A 19,090-nucleotide genomic window follows, 5' to 3' on the forward strand; every position below is an offset into this window, starting at 1 on the left:
AATTACTGTAAAGCACACATAAAACAGACTGCACAATTTGTTCATTAGAAAAAAATACATACACAGGTCAAAAAGAGTTGAAAAGGAGGGTCATTTTCAAATCCATTCTTGCATAAACCACACATTTCAAAGAAGTCTTTTCTATAATAAAGGTTGTCCAGCCATTGGAAATTCAACTGCAACCTTAATTCAAACTATATGATTTCCCAAAATCCATCCCAATTCCAAATCAATCTTACTCTGGAACCTTTCTTTTGGAGGCGGCACAAGATGAGCGGGCAGTTCGCTTGGAAGCTCGTGACCTTCAGTTTGACCTTGATCAGGTGATTGGCCAAAGGCAAACTCCTCATCATCGAGCATCCCATCTTTATCAATGTCAGCCAGCTTCCAGATCTTACCCAGCACAGTGTTTGGCAGCTTGGATTTCACCATCTCCTTCTTGGCATTGGCTCCAGTCACTTTGCCGTTGGCGGGTAGTGTGTAGAAGATTTCGTCATACATAGGTTTGTCACGTGCCACCACCCATTCGACTTTCATCGATGCCTTCGCGGCTCCTCGCCATATCCGTGTCGAGCGGCCCATTCATGGTGCCTTCGAAGGCGCCGCCCTTCACCACCTGGTTGGGGCGCAGTGTCTCCTCCTGACGCACAAGGACCATAAGCTGGGCAATGTCGTGGGCCAGCATGTCATCCACGGTGTCCAACAGCTTCATCTTCAGAGGCTGGAACTTGTTCAGATCGTGTGCTTGAAGCTGCTCCTATTCAGCGGGAAAGAAAGCAAGAAAAACACTCACAGTATGTAACAAAAGATCCTGTCAGCATCTGTTGATATTTCCAGGGTAAACCAGCACTGTTATCTTCAGATACTCTGTTCCAGACAGCCCGATTAATGCTTTGGCATCTTTTGGAAATGGTTTTATTGGCTGAAAAGATACATATAAACTAACTAGCCAAATTTAGCCTAAAATGAAAATTGCTCAATATTCAATTGTTTATGTATAAAAGCTGTATAAAAGTAATATAAACAGCACTTTGGCGCAAGTGATTTTAAGCAGGTTTGGAGAGGTCTCTCCCAAAGTTGACATTTATATAGCTATTTGTTGACTTTTAAAAACCTGGGACAAATTATGCTGATTTTGAATGTGAAAGACTGAAAGACTTAAAGACCCTTTAGAAGTCCCAGTGAAGCATTCTTGAATCAGTCTCTATGTTTGTTGGTTAAATTGACCTTACCTGCATTTTCTTAAGATTAGGGAAGTCTCCCGGGGAAATCTGGTGTTCCCTCTCAATGCTGCTGTAGATTGCCCAAGCTGTTAATCAGCTCCTTCTTTTTGTTCTCCTTTCCAAAAGACTGAAGGCATTTCTTTTTCAAGGAGCTAATGATGTATGCATGGACCTGTTTGAGCACAAAACCAAAACTCCTTGTAAGTTTATAGAATAGACATCAGTATATTACAAATACTAAGTGCATGTCTGGGTTGTTTTTAAATCACTAAAAAACCCCAATATGGTCACACTTTATATTAGGCTTTAACTATTATGTACTTGCATCAGAAAATAAGCACTTATAAGCACAATTATAAGTACTTATTGTGTTCATATTGTACTGTAAAACACTTTTGCTACTATTGAGGTGGGAGTACGGGTAAGAAAGGGACAGGTTTGGTGGTATTGGTAGGTTTAAGGGTAGGCTAAGGTGTAAGGGATGGGTCAACAGCGTAATTATAAATTACAGAAATTAATCACAGATGTAATTACATATTACAAACACTGAATAAAAAAGATGGAGCTTTATACTAAAGTATTAAACACAAAAATGTATTCATTATGAAGCTGCATAGTAGCAAAAACACAAACTAAATAAATAGTCATCTGTGACAAAAAAAAAGGCCTGGCCCCTGCGTGGAAGGAAGGTGACTCTATAAATGATGACAGGAGAGGAAGCACATCTGTATGATCAGGGAGAAAACTTAAATGTTTTTTTTTTTAAGGTATCCAGCTGGATCTAGAGATGTAAATTGTATTTGACAAAAGACCAGTACTGACAGTACCCACCATTTCCTCATTCAGAGGGTCTCTATAGTGGCCCAGCCCATGTGTTTTGAGCAGAGCTTATACTAATGGGGATAATAAAGGATATCAGATGTAAATGAACCGACAGAGTGTTTCAGTTTCCTTTTAAATGACAGCTTTATGTTGGACTACCTAACCGTTCTTTTATATATATCCAGAGGTGGACTGCTGTTTAAAATCTCATCATAGGACAGCAGCGGATATAAGACATGAAAATATATGGCTCAATTTAATGCATAAATACTGTATTAACAAATGCAATGTGCTAATGAATTTTTGCATTTAATAATATCAAAAAGACAAGAATGTGTTTTGGGGATACAGGCTTTAAATAGTCTTTCTGTGTTGCTCTGAAGAGAAAAGCGACACGGGTTTGGAACATGAGAACATTTCTGAGTGAACATCCTTTAGACTTGGTTTTATAATAAGTAATTAAAGCAAGGAAGACTGCAAGATAACCCAAGGGCATTTATAACTATGTCTTTATGGGGAATGACATTATGAGTCATGATCCCTTAGTATCTTTCAGCACATTTAACAATCCCCACTAATCACCTGACCTTAGAGTCAAAGTCAAGGGCTTTCTTTGCATTTTCTGGTCTAGTTTTTCAGATGTAGCTGATTACCTGCACAGCCAGTTACCAGTATCAATTGCATGAATTGCATGTTAAATAAAATGTTTATTTTGTTTTTTGATACAAATGATTAGAAGCAAATATCATGTGCTTAATGTGGAGTAAAGAAAAAAAAAAACCTCAATTTTAATATAGCTGGACATCCGAGTCATGTACAGAACCACATCAGCAGACTATACAGTTTGGTAAATGGCCTCATTACTTGGGCAAAGTCTGCAAGATCAGACAGACAAAGGCCTGTAAACACACAAAGTGCATGTTACTGCTATTACTTTTACACTAGAGCTATATGCTGGACCACATCAAAAACATGTTGGAACGACAACAGCATTCACAGCATGTCAACTGAATAAATGCAGAAACAGAGACCTTTTATTCTGGATCACACACACTAAATATTTTCCCCTTGAACATCAACATATAAATCCCTAAGTGCTTGTTTTGTCTTGAACAACATTCGCTTTAGCCACATTTTGAGCAGTTTGTTAGCCGTTTCCTGCTTTAGGTTTCAGTAGTGGTTTTGGTTCAGAACTTTCCAAGATTTTAGAACCTAAAGGATTAGTTCACCCCAAAATGACCCCTTAGCCGATGGAAACGACCAACTATTGTTTGAAAAGAGAGCTGCATAAAAGATTCTTCAAATTTATTAGTTTGTGTTCTGAGGAAATAACAACATAATGTGACGTAAAGACACTCATGGTCCAAACTCTCATACTTCCAGATCCAGAGTCTTAACTTATACTGTAGATATAACCTTAGTAATAGTATAGGTGGATCATTTGTTTGTTATGCTACCGTCAAATCTCATAGGCTAATGTAATAGAAGTTTACCTTAGCAAGACGAGCTCTCTTGATCAGATCGTTGAGCTTACGAAAGGCGGCGTTACGTGGCAGCGACTGGATATCCTTGAACAGGTCTTGCTCTTCTGCCTCAAACAGTTTGCGATTGTCTGGAATAAGCAATGGATGCGACCAAAAAGAGCCGATGTAGACACGAATCACCTCAGGTGTGTTTACGATCTTCCCCAGAGACCACATGAGGCGCCATAAACGCGCATTGCTGCTGCGTTTCGATCTGGTCGACCTTGTTGAGAACCACGCGGATCTTGTCCTCGTGGTTCTTAAGAACATGATGACCTCTGAGAACTCGTCCGAGATGTCCAGCTTGTGAGCGTCGAAGAGCAGGATGATGCGGTCCACGCGTTCGCGAACCACTCCAGCACGGCAGCGAAGTCATAGCCTGAAGGAGGGATTGGAAAAGAGATTGATATCCTGTACAATATTTACAGTTCACAAAGCTTTCGGACCGGATGGATGCTCGCGCACGAGCGAAGAGGCAGCCAGCCAATCGGAACAGGCAAAATGATCTTGTCAGACCTGGTGCTCAACAGTACTGGAAGCTGCTGACTCTCTTCCAAGCATCGTTAAAATGCTCAGGCCTGTTGCGAGTTTTTATGATCTAATGTCTGCCAGTTAATGGCTTCTGCAGCTCAGCTTTACTCCTCTCCAGGGATGCAGAGAGTCAAACAGCAAGTCCACCATTCAAAAGGATGATTCATTTTAAACCAATGCTATTTTAAGTAAATAAAGTTTAGTTAAATTATTGGAATTTGAATGCATGCAATGTCTTTATGTTTCAGAATGGTTGTTTTTGAATCTGGCTCTTATTTTAAGGAGCTGCAGACTTTTGTGAAGGAGCGTAAAACTAGCTTTTACATTATCTGGGTGACTGCACATTCAACTTCCTAGCTGCTGAGATTTGGAAAGGGGTAGACCACTAACCCAGCCAAGAAAGCCAGAATTCTTCAAACGAAACTTAATGCAGCTGGGCAAATTAGTTTTGTAATGTATGATATGAGATATCCACATCCATTTGCGTTGCTGCTTTGCAACCAAGGAAGGAAAAAGGTTATGGCAATGGAATAGTGCTAAAATGAATCAAAAGCCACTACACTGTGTCCAAACCAGCCTCAATAGGAGATTGTTATTTTGCTGAATTTTTGCATTTAGCGAGGACAGACAAATCACTATCTCATAGCAACCGGTTAGGACACTGTGTGCATGTGACAAAAAATCATAACCTTGCTAAAGAAGGTTCCCAGTGACAGAAAAAAAATCCTGAAAACATCAACTATCAGCACTACATTTGCTCTGCTCAGTGTTTTTAGCATTTCCTAAAACTACAATTATTAATCGAGTTTGGACACACCTGTTGTAAAAGTGGTTTTTAAATAAACGTAATGTGTAATGCGTTGCAATTTTCCACCCTGGAACATTAAGTTGAAAGATATCTGAAATGAGGAAAGGTGATGATGGATCTGCTGTTGAGTCAAGCTATAATTTTTTTCTTATGCATATCATCTGTAACAGCTTCAGTTTATCATCAGTTACTTATAAGTGTGTAAGCATTTTTCCGATGACCTTCACTGAAAAGGAGTATATTTCCCAAGCTGGCAGTTCTGTTGGGAAGAATTAGTGTGTTAATATGTTAAATCAGTGACATGGAATATGGCAGATATGGCCATTTCTTCCACAGGAAGATCCCATGCCTACAGGAATGGGGTGGACCATCCCTTCGATTTGGCAGTTTCACATGGGAAGGCTTTATTGTCATCTGCAACAGTATGGTTTATCTTTTCAACAACTTACAGATCTCTATCCAGAATTGTCAGTAACTTCAGACAGGGACTAGTCGACTCAATGAAGGTCTAAGAAAGACAACATCTGCAGTAACAGACACATGAGACAGTGTCATTGAGAGCAGGACAATAACAGCGGTGAAACTGGGCTTGGTATTACAGCTGTGATTATATTGTTGCAGAGAGGACAGATCTGAGGGTTAATATCAGGAGGCTCTGTGATTTCACAGCACGTCTGGAGTTGAGCGGGGTGCTGGAACTTCATCATTGGCGTAATAAGCTGTGGGTGTTAACAGTAGTTTGGCAGTATCTACAATACTCTCCACAGACGGACATTTACGCAGGCAGCTATAACCAAAGCCATCTTCTGTAGCAACTGTTCATGGAGAGAGAAAGATACAAAGATGTCAAATTACGATAACATAAAAAAAAATGTATTAGAAATTATTCAGATTCTTCCTTGAATGACAGAAGTGAAAGTTTGAGTAGTTCATGGCACTAGAAACAAAAACAAACTGGTGTTAACTGATGAGAATACTGGGAAATAGAAAATGCAAAAAAGAAATAGTTTTGGTTGCAATATAAATACCATAATCATAAACTGACAATTGGTTAGCCAACTTTTTTCATAAAAATTTTCATTAAAAGATAAAACTAGATATTAGTGATTCACGAAAACAACCAGTTCATGAGAATCATTTGTTTATGAATCATACTACACAGGTCGTGCAGAATGTTATTGGTCATTTGGAGTCTTTATGTTGAGTTTTGCATACAAACGAATACAGATCTTAAAATATCTGTTTAAACCAATTGTGATGTGCTAAATGACACCAAGTTTGATGCCAAATAATGCAATCGGCAACAGGCTTTGCAAATGCTTGTCAAAAAAGCACCATCAGTTAAGTTAATTCTAATGTAAGACAGCTACAGCTAAGGTGCTTCAACATATTGTTGTAATTTGAAGCTTAACCTTTTTCCAATTCAACACAAACAGCAGCAGTTGTGTGGTTTTGAGCCAAGGCATTATTTAACAGAATGCAACAGCTACAACAAAACAGTAATGCCATTAAATGATCCTTAACCACGAACAGAGCGATTTAAGTGACCACTGCTTATCTACAAACCTACACGGAGCTACGGTCATCTGAACAAACACACTGCCACAGTCAGCTCAACATATAATACAACAGAACCACTCCAGTGATTGGATTTGGCAGTCAGTATTTCCTGGAGGAAATGAGGTCTATTTCACAGCACCTGCAGATCCATCAGGTTATGCAGTGATACTGCAGGTATCAAGCCAAATTATGATTGTATATAAAATTCACTGTTAAGTCTGATACACAAAACCTGAAAATAACACTTAATTTTGTAGAATTGAAATCTGCTCTCAGATTCCTGTATGTCTTCTCTAACGCCAATAAGAATTGTGCTCATGCAAGCCAATCAGATGGGACATTTTCAACCGGTTCTTGGTGTTTCTGTGTGCGATATGTGTTAAACAATGACCACGAATGATCTGTGGGTGTGCTGCCTGAGACTAAAGACAACAGCAGCATGTAATTACAAACACAGTCATATGCAACAGTCTACAGAAATAAATAATAACAAGACAAGCTGCCTGCAGCTATGAATATGAACAAGAAGGTTCCTCCCAATAATCTCATGCGACTGCTAGAGAAATACCACATACCTGCTTGACATAATAAAAGAACGGAGACGCATGAAAGACACTTACTCATAACGTCCTGCTAAATACAACCCTCGCAACAACATGTAAATGAAACTTTTGGGAGGAAAGTGGGAGGAGAAACAAAGCGGACGGCAGGGATGGAATTTAACCAACCTGGTTCTGACTTAGATTTTTGAAGATCAACATTAAATGAAAATGCAATGAAAACTAGAAAGGATGTGGGCATATAACTTTCACATTCAATTCACTCAGCTAAAACTAGTTCTTTTGTAAATACAGTCATTATCGTCAGCTGGCATAGAACCAAATCTCATGAAAATTATTCCGTTCCAGTTTTTTTTTTTTTTTTTTTTTTTTTTTTTTTTTTTAATAAAATCAATCAGTTCTTGATTCCAAACCCTAAAAGAAAAAACGAGCGGTTAGAGAAAGTTAATGAAGAACTGTTGCAGCCGCACATGCTTAGATTCTGTGTTCAAACAAGAAGAAAAAATAAATAAAATCACCAACACTACAAGATTAGTGCTATGAAAAGCAGAATGCAGTTTGGTGTAAAGATACAATTGTCATGAAACTGCTTGCTCTTCTCACACGTGCTTATGTGTGAGAACACCACAAATGACTTTAAAAACTTGCAAACATTATATTCACTGCGATCAATAGCTTTTTAGAGCCAGAGCTAAGCAGCCATAGACCATAACACACTGTGTATTTCAATGTTTGAAAAGATCACCACTGCACGATGCATACCGTTTCACATACTGTTATATAACAATATTGTGCGCATCTATTTGACATACTTCCATAGTTTTCTACAGAGGCTCCTACACGACAACTAATTTCACTGCCAAATTAAAGCACTTACCTTTAAACCTACACTAACCGCTTTCAGCGCAAAAGAGAGCTGCTAAATATTTGCCCTCTGAAATCACATCTGAAATGACCTTGGAGAAGCCGGCTCTTGGCTCTGGCCTCAGAAACATGAGTGTGTATAATCCTCGGGCTGTATCAGTTCAGTGGGTGAGGCTGAACGCAGCGGGAGGAGAGCGAACAGGTAAAATGAAAGTGCTGATGCCAGGAAGCCCAGCAGTAAAGCTGTGGGCCGCTCGGCTAAAGTGGACTTTTCTGAATGAGCAATGAAGTAACCATGTGCTAAACAAGCTTACTGTTACGAGGGCATAAAAGAGACACTGTATAGTAATTTTTACATCACTGAAAGGATGCCACAAGATTTATGTATAAAATCTACAATGCTCGATCATGCATGAAATGTAATAGCGGGTCGAAAAATTATATATAAACTAAGCCTTAGAGTCGAAAATGTACTTGAACCAAGTAAGTTTCAAAATATCCGTCAAACCTGGTATCCATTATAGTAAGTTGCAAAGAGTGATAATAAGCTCACATTCACCATTCTTTGATACAATGCAGTAGAAAAATGTATTTAAACTCATATGTTTTATGTACCATTTTCTCATTATAAGATCTGAATGATGTGTCCTTACAGTTTACAAGTCAAAACAACATCCTTCATCTCGATAAAGCCTCGTCTCTCGTCATATTCAACACAGACTTTCAACACATCACAATTAAAAACAGATTGAAACTGCAGTTACACAATGGACCAATACATAGTGTTGCTTTTCATGAAAAAAATCATGACATCATAAAAAAAAAAAAAAAAAAAGATTAAAATGCTTTTTCCCAATGTAGCGATCAAAGTAAACTCAGTGGTTGTTAGTTTCTAAAGAAAATAGTTTTCAGTTGATGCCACAGGAACTAGAACTAGTATTCAAATTTGAAATCTGAGATCACATGATCACATGTACTTTGAAAACAGTGAAAGCAAACAAACCAAATTATACTAAAATGTGAAATGAATAACTATAAAACTACAATCTTTGATGTTTGATTATTTCCTGCAAAATATTACAAATCAAATGCAAGACCTAAACTGTAAAATACTTGTACATTAAAATAAAGTTTTGGCAAGTCTTAATTAAGGGTTCTACAAAAATACTGTAAACGGTAAACATTCACGGAGCAGAAAATCAGCATATCAGAATGATTTTTTGAAAAATTACGTGACACTGGAATAACAGCTGCTGAAAACTCAGCTTTGCCATCAGAATAAATTAAAAAAGGTACAATAACATACTACTATATTACTGTAATTTTTGACCAAATCAGCCTTGACGGCAATAAGAAGACTTCTTTTATAAATCTTACCAGCCCTACATTTTGAAAGGTAGTTTATATATTTGTAAACAGCTCCTCATTCAGATGATATTTTTCTTCTGTGCACATGCATGCTGATGCATTTTGGCAGGTCTGTTACCTCTGCTGATCCTTTGTTTCTCTCCGCTCAGGATTCCTGGAGTGTCAATCACACTGATGCTCTCCAGAACAGGGTTGGGCAGCTGGGCACACACAAACCTGAGGGCCAACCAAAACAAATCAGAGTCACGCTCAAGGACACTGCAGACGTCTTGCAAGCACACGGCTGGCACACTAAAACTGAAACTGCTCTTTCTAGAATTAAAAATGTAAATGTACCACAATTCAAGCTCTGATTTCACACAGCAAAAAAAAGGTTAAAATATCCCAAACTTTCAAGTCGTAGTGATTTGGCGTAAAGGTATAGAGTAGAATGCCATAAATCATTATTATGTTTCCATCTACGGCTGTACTTTTAACCAAGTTGGACATAGTAAAACATAAAACCAAGACAGGCTTCCGCAATTTTGCAGTCTGAGAAAAAAAAAGTCTGCTCTGAAATACTTTATAAGCAAGCCAAAAACTAGTATGCAATTTGTGGCTTAATGTGTGAACTAGGCCCAGAAAAAGTGTGTCATGTTTTGGAGTGAATCGCTAAGGACCTCAGGCTAGGGAAACATTATCCTAAAATTTTCCTAACATTATTTATTCTCGTTTTGACGGTCCCTTCTACAACACGTTAGACACAAACAACTTTAGAAGAACACATTCTAGCACGTACATTTATTGAACATCTGGCACCAGACCACACTTTAGTACAATATATGTAGTGGGTTAGTCTGGATATGAAAGTTAAGCAGAAGAGTTTTAAATACTAGTGGTCGATCTACATGGGTATTTTAAAGGTCGATGCCAAAATATCTTGGAAAACAGGGTGGCCGATAGCCAATATTAGGCCGATATAACTATTTGTCCTACTTAATAAATTTTAAAGAAATTGGAAATAATTTGAAAATGGATTAAAATATAAATGTGCAATACAAACACAAGACAAAGTATTTTTCAAAAATAAATAAAAAAATTTAAGTGAGCAAATACTGTAACCAACAGGGCAGTTTTGGGAATTATATTTTTCAAATAAAGCCAAAGTAACTCATATTACATACAGCACACTGTGAAAATAACATGAATATGACAGTGGGTTCACTGTCAGCATTAAATTATATATATATATATATATATATATATATATATATATATATATATATATATATATATATATATATATATATATATGTTTAATTCACACAGAGAGATCGACACGCAGAGAACACACGCAAGACTTATGCAAGATCTCAACTAGATTTGCAAGTTTTGTGAATTTAAATGTTCATTAGTCATTCAAAGATTTGCTGTGTAATTCTGTGTACAAGTTTACACCATGTGCACTGAGCTGCTGCTATTTGTGAATTCATAAATGATATACATCTCTAAAAATAAATCTGAAAACCAGGGCAGTTGTCTCATGCATTTCAAATAACATTAACCCCTCAGCCAAACAGGGTGCATGACAAGTATCATCTCATGAGCATGTTTACTATCACCATGCACCAACAAAAATAAACTTTAAACTTATGTTTAAGGGTTAGTTCATCCCAAATTTTCTGTATTTATTCACTATTTGGTCTCCATTTACATTCATATGGACTTTTTTCTGAAGAAAGTTAGGTTTGGAACAGTAACTGATGACAGTACTTCCATTTTCCTCTAAAGTGCGTGTTGCTGCTCTTTCTGACAGAATTACGTAAATATTCAAAAAATATGCAGAAGAATATTGCAAAAGTCAAAGAGACAATTTTCTCAAGAGTTTTGCTGATTTGCACAACAAGCAGCACGGTCTGCCAAACCATCAGACTACGAAGTGCAGCAAAGACCACCTGCAAAACTAATCACATGCACGAGATTGCATCACTTTTATAAAGCGCTGTCACGCTACTATGCACACTTTTACAGCTGTATAATTTTCAGATTGTAAATGACAGCCTGATTTAAAATATGCTGGTGAGCGGGATGGTTTCATGTCTTCTTATCTGTCTGTCGCTCGATCACGTGAAGGGAGGTCAGTGGATCAGACAGCATGAGGAAACTCAATCAAGAGAAGGAATGTTGTCTAGAACCAGCCCCCCTCTGTGACATCATCATGAGACAGGAAGACCATGTTAAACATGCAAAGCTCTGCCCAGATTAAAGCTCACCCCAAAGTGTAGATGAATTATGTCAAGTTTAATAAACACGAGTACTAAAATAGAATACAATGTTTTATTATTGTTTTAATCCCACCTGTTAAGGAAGGCATTGCCAAAGGCGTTGAGTTTCCGAAAGGGTTTTTTGGGATCCACTACCAGTGCGTTTCCTGGTATCTGTCCATCCATGCCGTGCATCACTGCAATGAAGGAGTCAGTTGTGGGTTCTGGACCGATCCGCATACCGGGGAAGTCTTGCTCCAGAAGATATCTATTAAAAACGAAACAAAAAAAGACATAAATTCAGATGCCTTTAAACACTTCCTATAGCCATTATCATGTGTAAAATATGATAATTTTGTTGATGATTTGAGAAAGTTTGGTTATTTACATTTTTTCAGATAAAAAAAAAAATATATATATATACTTTCCAAGAACACATGTAATAAAAGTTAATAATCAGCGCCTTTTCTAATGTAATTAACTGTTTTTTTTTAATTAAATCTTAAATAATGTCTTAACCCTTATATATCAGAATTTTTAGAATTCAAATTTCTACAAAATTATCATTCACACTGTCAAATAATCCTGACAAATATGTATCAACGTTTACACACACAAAATTTTTTCAACAGTGCAGTGATAATAAAAATAACAGGTGTGCAATTAGTATGTTTTTCTGTGTTATCTATATAAAGATTATTGTTTGTTTTTATGTTTCTTATTTATTTTTATTATTATTCTTTATATATATATATATATATATATATATATATATATATATATATATATATATATTTATATATATTTTTTTTATATATATATATATATATATATTTTTTTTTTACATTTTATTGACAGTCCACATATTTTACCATTTAATTACCCCAATAGGTTAATGCTAAAGAAAATAACAAAGAATCAGGGAACATCTGCATGTAATGAAAGGAGGGTTTTTAGTCCAAATATAGAGCTCCTCAAAGAAGGTACTGATAAAATTTCATACTGGCCAAAATGTTTAGTACAGTAGTGGTTTAATTGCCGTCTTATTAAATTTTATGAGTTATGACTATATTTGAACACGTCTTTCCTCCTTTGCCTGCCTCTTAACATAAGTCATAAATCTCCCGAAGGAGAAGTTCAGGTGCATGACTGATGACTGTGAAGATGGCAGACTGAAAACAGGTAATTAAATCATTGCTGTTTAGTTTTTCATTCTTGAAGTTGAGGGGAGTCCTGAACACTGTGTGAATCACAATCTAATCACATTTATTATTCAGATGATGTTTGTTGGTTTACACAATCTATACTATCAAATTGATTGTTTATTTTCAGTTTATTTTTAAGTATTTAAGTGTAATTTATAAGGTTTGCCTTGAAAATATGAGAAGAAGGTTAATGCTATTATCCTCTCGCCTCCAGGGCATGCACATATATATATATATATATATATATATATATATATATATATATATATAAAAATTTACATATTTCAAGCTTATTTTGTGTATAAAACTACAATTCACCCTAAAATTGTGATGGTGTATGTTTATTCTCTGGCTTATAAGCACTCATACTATTTGCTGCTGAAATAAATAAATTAAAAATGCTTTAAAAGTGGGATGTATTTTGGTTCTCAGTAAGCATCTAGTACAGGAATTTGATGCTTTAACAATGCAATTTGGTAATAACTGATTGGTTACCATTCACATTAACTAAAGCATCATTTAGAATCATACTGGCTCATCTACACGGTACAACTAATGGTTCGATTTAATGTGCTATTATGATTCTTATTTTTAAGAATATGTGCTACATACTGCCAAAAGAGGTTCCCCTATAATAACAAGCCAAAGAGCAACTCTAATAAAGTGCTATATGACACCTCTTATGGTTCTATATAGCACCAAAAGTGGTTCCCCTATGACTACGAACCATGTTCCCATGATTCAGGGGATTTCTGCTGCTGTTGAAAGGAACACTGTTAAGATCACACTCTAACGGAGAACGTGAGTTTACTAAGATAATGTTTACTCTTCTCTGCACAGAGCCATTCAAACAGACCCTGCTGCGGACACGTGACGGCGCTGAGACTGTTTGGCATACTGTGCAGGTCAGAATGACAGTCTAAGCAACTACAGGACACTTAACTTCAGCTGAGAACTTAGCTGCAGTTTATGTCAGTAACACAAGTGTAACACAAACTGTAAGCAGGACACTGGTGTCATTTAGGATAGGATGTTTTGCCATGACCAACAGAGAGGACGTTACCTATTGCTTTTCTGTAACACATTCTTACAGTCATTCCAGTGAATTCATGCATTAAACAACATTAAAACAGATCTTTCCATTCCATATTTACTACCATTCAAACATTCATATTTTTATTCAAAAAGGATGCATCAAACTCACCAGGAGTGACATTAAACACTTATGAAGTACAAAAAGATTTTTATTTTCAAATGCTAACTTTTTACTAATAATAAAAGACGAAATCATGATTTCCAAAAAAATACTGAGCAACTGTTTTTAGCACAAATAATACTCAGAATTTATGAAGGCTCACGTGACACTGGAGCCTGGAATAATGTCTGATTACAAAACAGTGATGGATGTAAGGATGAAACACCTAGAATGATTGCTCCCACATCTTACTCTGTTGTGAGTCCATTTTATTTTACATTAACATAATTGCTGGACATGACTGTCTTAGGCTCTATTATGCAACCATACTGAAAACATTCAACGTTAAGCATTAAACTTCCCCTAACATTACAGTGAAGTGTTGCCCGGCTTTCTCACATTCATGAAGCATGCACAGAAAGTTGAGCTTATTTACTTTCATAGTTATGTGTTCAGTCAGCAGAACGGCCGCTGCGTCCACTGAGGCTCTCACGACCCTGATGAATAATGCACAGGAGGAAAGAGCCAGAGTGAAAATGAGGAGGCACATTTGTTGTTGCCAATGCAGGACAATGCCTCACTCTCACATCAGCTAGGTCATTTAAATAATATGAAATAAAGTGATTAAATTAACTACAGCCAAATGACATGCTGTTTATTGATGGTCGGTAAAAATTAGGAAATACTACCGCTTAGAACAGGGTGGGCAATTAATTTCTATCAGGGCCACATGAGAAACTAGAATTGCGTCCGAGGGCCACCAACTTTTTTTCATTGTAAAATGCTCTAAATTAAATATTTTGAATAACTGGTACTGATAATCAGAAGATTAACACACTTTGTAAATATTTAAATTAGGTTGTGTGAAATTATGGTGTATAGGTTAAAAAAAAAACAAAATCATTTTATCATGCAATCATGCAATTTATTTTTAACTTGTTAATTTTCCTCCAACAATACAACAAATTGTGATTTAAAGCCCTTGCTCTGATGAAGTTAACTGTTTTACTGACAGCATCAACTACATGTTTTATTTTTAACACTGTCTTACACAACACTTCTTGATGTATGATACAATGCAAAATGTCAATTTCTGAACAGGGTTAATTTCTGTGACTTTATCCTGAATTCTCTTTAAAAGTCCAACATTTTTCCCTGTCAGATTTGGACAACCATCTGTTGTCACACCTGCAAGCTTGTCCCATTTCAAACCTAAAATGTTTAAACATGCATTTACCTCTCTAAATAAATCATTACCAGTAGTTGTGACTTTTAATGACTGCATGGCTGCCACCTCCCCTGTGATTTGAAAGTCTGAAGTTATTCCACGTAAGAAGATGAGTAGCTGGGCGGTGTCACGTACATCGCAGCTCTCGTCCAAAGCCAGAGAAAAAGTCAAAGTCAGACGCTCTGTTCCTCAGCTGAAGCTCTAAGTTTCCAGCGATGTCCTCTATCCGCCGTTACAGTGCGTCGCCGCGAGATTGAAACGCTCTCAAATGCGCCCTTTCTCCGGGCATATCAGCGCAGCAGAGTTCAATAAACATTCCTTATAAAACTCTCCATCGGAAAACGACTTTTTTTGGTGATTTTGTAAGAAATGACATAACTTGTCCTGACGGCTGCAAACTCCCTTGCACGCTCTTCATCGGACAGATTTTTGTATTTATCTTCATGCTTGGTCGTGTAATGGCGATTCAAATTATACTCTTTAAACGCAGCAATCTGTGTACCACAGATTAAGCACACTGCTTTACCTTTAACTTCTGTACAGAAATATTTGACAGTCCATTTTTTTGTTAAAAATACGGCATTCTTTATCAACTTTTCTTTTTCTTAGCGTGAGCCGATATCTTGAGGGTTAACCGGCTTGTATCGTTTGTAGTTGTTAAGCGTCACCCACTTACGTGCATACGTTCGTTTAATTAGTGACGTAATGCTTTTCAAAATAAAAGTTTAAAAAAATTGTTTAATTTATGGTAATTACATTTGACCTCGCTGGCCGGAAACCAACGCACAAAGGGTCGGATGTGGCTCCATGGCCGAAGGTTTGCCCAGGTCTGGTTTAGAAGTTTGGGTATAGTGATAGTTATGCTGCATTTATTTGATCAAAAACACAGTAAAAACTGCAGCATTGTGAAAGTTTATTACAATTTGCATTAACTGCTAAAATTTATTCCTGTGATTACAAATCTAAATTTTCTTACTTTAAAAGTCCTTACTCCAGTCACATGATGTTTTGATGCCCCCCCAAAAATTATAATTTTTTATTAATTGTGCCGCTTACTACAGATTAATTTAATTATTTGATTAATAGAACGTTTAAAACAACATAATATTTTAAAAATACATATTTTTTGTAATGCAAAAATATTTAACAAAATTTTTAATACACTTAATGGATTCTCGTTTAATAACAGTATTTATTTTTTATTTAAAAACTTTAATCAACCCCAATATTTTGAACAAGTGGTATATTTTATGGTTAGAAAAAAAGGCTCAAATTAAATGCTTGCTAAACGAAATTGTTAAAATAAATAAAACATGACAATGAAATCAGAATCATGTAAACCTACAAATAAAAATGATACTATCACGCTTAGTAATTAATAACTTTTCTAAATGTATTAAACTTTTCATTCAGAATAATTCGGGGTTGTTGCAAAGACCACAAAAATCCTTACTTCTAAAAAAGCATATCTGGTATGTCTCCATCCACATTTCTATCTCTTAACTTTTCTACGTTCTGGAACTAATTAGTAACAGGTTACTATGGCAGTGCTGAAGTCATCGCAAGTGTCTCTCGTTGCCTGGTGATCTTTAGTAGTTTGTTGCCTTTCATCGGACCAAAGTAGACCCATAAGCCTTAAATCACCCAGCAGACAAGCATCATACAACAGCAGCGACGTTGTGTCATACAGATACATCTTAGAGCTGGAGCCAGGTCTGATCTGTTTACAAGGTAACCGTCTCCGTCTAAGCTAAAATTATAGCGCTAGGCTAAGAACTTTGTTTAGCACGTAACATCGAGATATGTATTCAGTGAACACACTAATTAGGTTTTCAGATAAACACATTAATGATATCTGTAGCGCAAAAGTCATTCAGTATTTTGATTTAAACCTCTCCTCTCAATTTCTTTTGTAATCTATACACATGCTTCTCAAAAAGATGAGTTTGTAAAGCATTTGTAAAGTTACACATGTGCTCTCAACACAGATAAGTCATCCTGGTAGACTGACACGGAGCAATTAACAATCCTATAGGAGTGAGAGAAATATCATGGGAACTTGCAGAACTAGTTTGGATGTAACAAAAGTTTTTATTACAATATACAAAATATTGATGAGGTTGTGTTTGAGACTGTAATTAATAATGAATGAGGCAATATTTTTACTGACACTGTGTTCTTGAGAGCTTCTCTCAGTTTAGAAAAAATAAAAATAAAATAAATAAAGTGTCGCCAAAATTAGATGTTTGATAAAACACTATATGTATTCTGTTAAGTATAATTATAATATATTATAAAATGAATGGCCTTATCATTATTGCAAATCCTATATAAACAACTAGTATTTACTGTGCATTAAAATAATCAGAAGTGTCATTATAATGCATCATAAAACGCTTGTGCATGTGTGACTCATTCATAAAAATATTATAAAGTGCTAGATTTTAAAGTTCCCTCGCTGACGCCTTTATAGGGTTCAGGAGAACAGCAAGTGTTTCACAGGAGCCAAAACTAACGTCTTACCTTATGAAGCTGGTTTTGCCTGTGGAATACTGTCCCACCAGGAGAACCATGGGCTTATTGTCAAAATCTGCATCCTCCAAAGCGGGTGAGTGAAACTCGTGAAATTTGTAGTGCTCCTCCAGCGGAAGCAGTTTGGTTTTGTAAAGCTTCTTGAGTCCTTCACTGACAGTCTGGAAGACCTCTGGATCTTTCTTTCTCCTGTCATCGGTACCCAACCAGCTGAACATGATGCCGCTCGAGTACAGGCAACCTTAGACGATATATATCTACAGTTTTGGAGAATTATTTCACAGTACGCACAAATGCGTCGAAGACCTACTCTAGTGTATTCAAATGAATGGATCTGTACTGACGTCGATGGATTTTAAGAGTCCATTGAAAGTGTCCCCTTGTCTGTAGGCCACTCACGACACGAAACGCGCAAAAGACTAGACCATAATTACAAAAATTTGATGCATTACATAATATTCTGCTTATATGTTACGGTCGAAAACATGGCCATACAGGCAGCCTTTCATTCAGGCTTTGTTGGAATAAAAGCGCGCGTCGCTAGAGGCTACAACGTATCGCTCGGCGCACGCAAGAGATACAATTGCTATTACGAAAGAGAAAAGAAAACGAGCGCCAAAACCTCCAGCAGAGCTGATTCACGCACGGTGACAGGCGTCCACGGGCTTCCCACTGCAGCAGATTTAAATGCCAGTGCGCTGGAGAAACCCGACACTGGAGGAAATGTCCCACTGGTAAAGCCCCACCCAGAACACAAGAGCTCCAGACAGGGAGGCAGCGCCGTTGTAGCGGTTGATGGAGACGGTTGGTACTGCTGATGCTGCTGCTTTCCTCCAGAGATTGGTGAGCAAAAACATACTTCAGGAATGTCATTTTTTTGAATATAATATAATATTGCCCCAGCACCACAGCCAAATGAGATTTAGAAAATGTAATGTAATATATTACAATAAATGTCTCTTTAACACATGATCAGCAAAAAATGCATTTTACCCATTACTGTGGATCATCCACTATATATATATATATATATATATATATATATATATATATATATTTATATATATATATATATATATATATATATATATATATATATATATATATATATATATATATATATATATATTTTTTTTTTTAAAGCATTGATATAGGATATGTTATGTAATGTTATGTAGGATATGTAATGCATATTACACCGGGAAGTGTAGTATGTGAAATATCCACCTAGTGGTAAGCCTTTGTAGAACAATAAAGTTAAAAAAACGGGATTAAAGATTTTTTTATTCTATACATATTACTATAGGTTTTGTCTAGTCTACATACAGATACCATATATAACGGTTCAGTTTAGTGTTGGTTGTAATAACAGAATAAATAAAAGCATGGCAGAACAAATTAAATATGCTAAATATGCTTATATATGAT

The 19,090-nt window shown here is 36.4% G+C and overlaps 1 pseudogene; it reads right to left on the minus strand.

Annotated features, from left to right (window-relative positions):
* Nucleotides 1-76: 76 nt before the first annotated feature.
* Nucleotides 77-18,415, minus strand: LOC122324979 (annotated as a pseudogene).
* Nucleotides 18,416-19,090: the final 675 nt, after the last annotated feature.

Source organism: Puntigrus tetrazona, chromosome 20 (assembly GCF_018831695.1).
Source record: "Puntigrus tetrazona isolate hp1 chromosome 20, ASM1883169v1, whole genome shotgun sequence".
Lineage (NCBI taxonomy): Eukaryota > Metazoa > Chordata > Actinopteri > Cypriniformes > Cyprinidae > Puntigrus > Puntigrus tetrazona.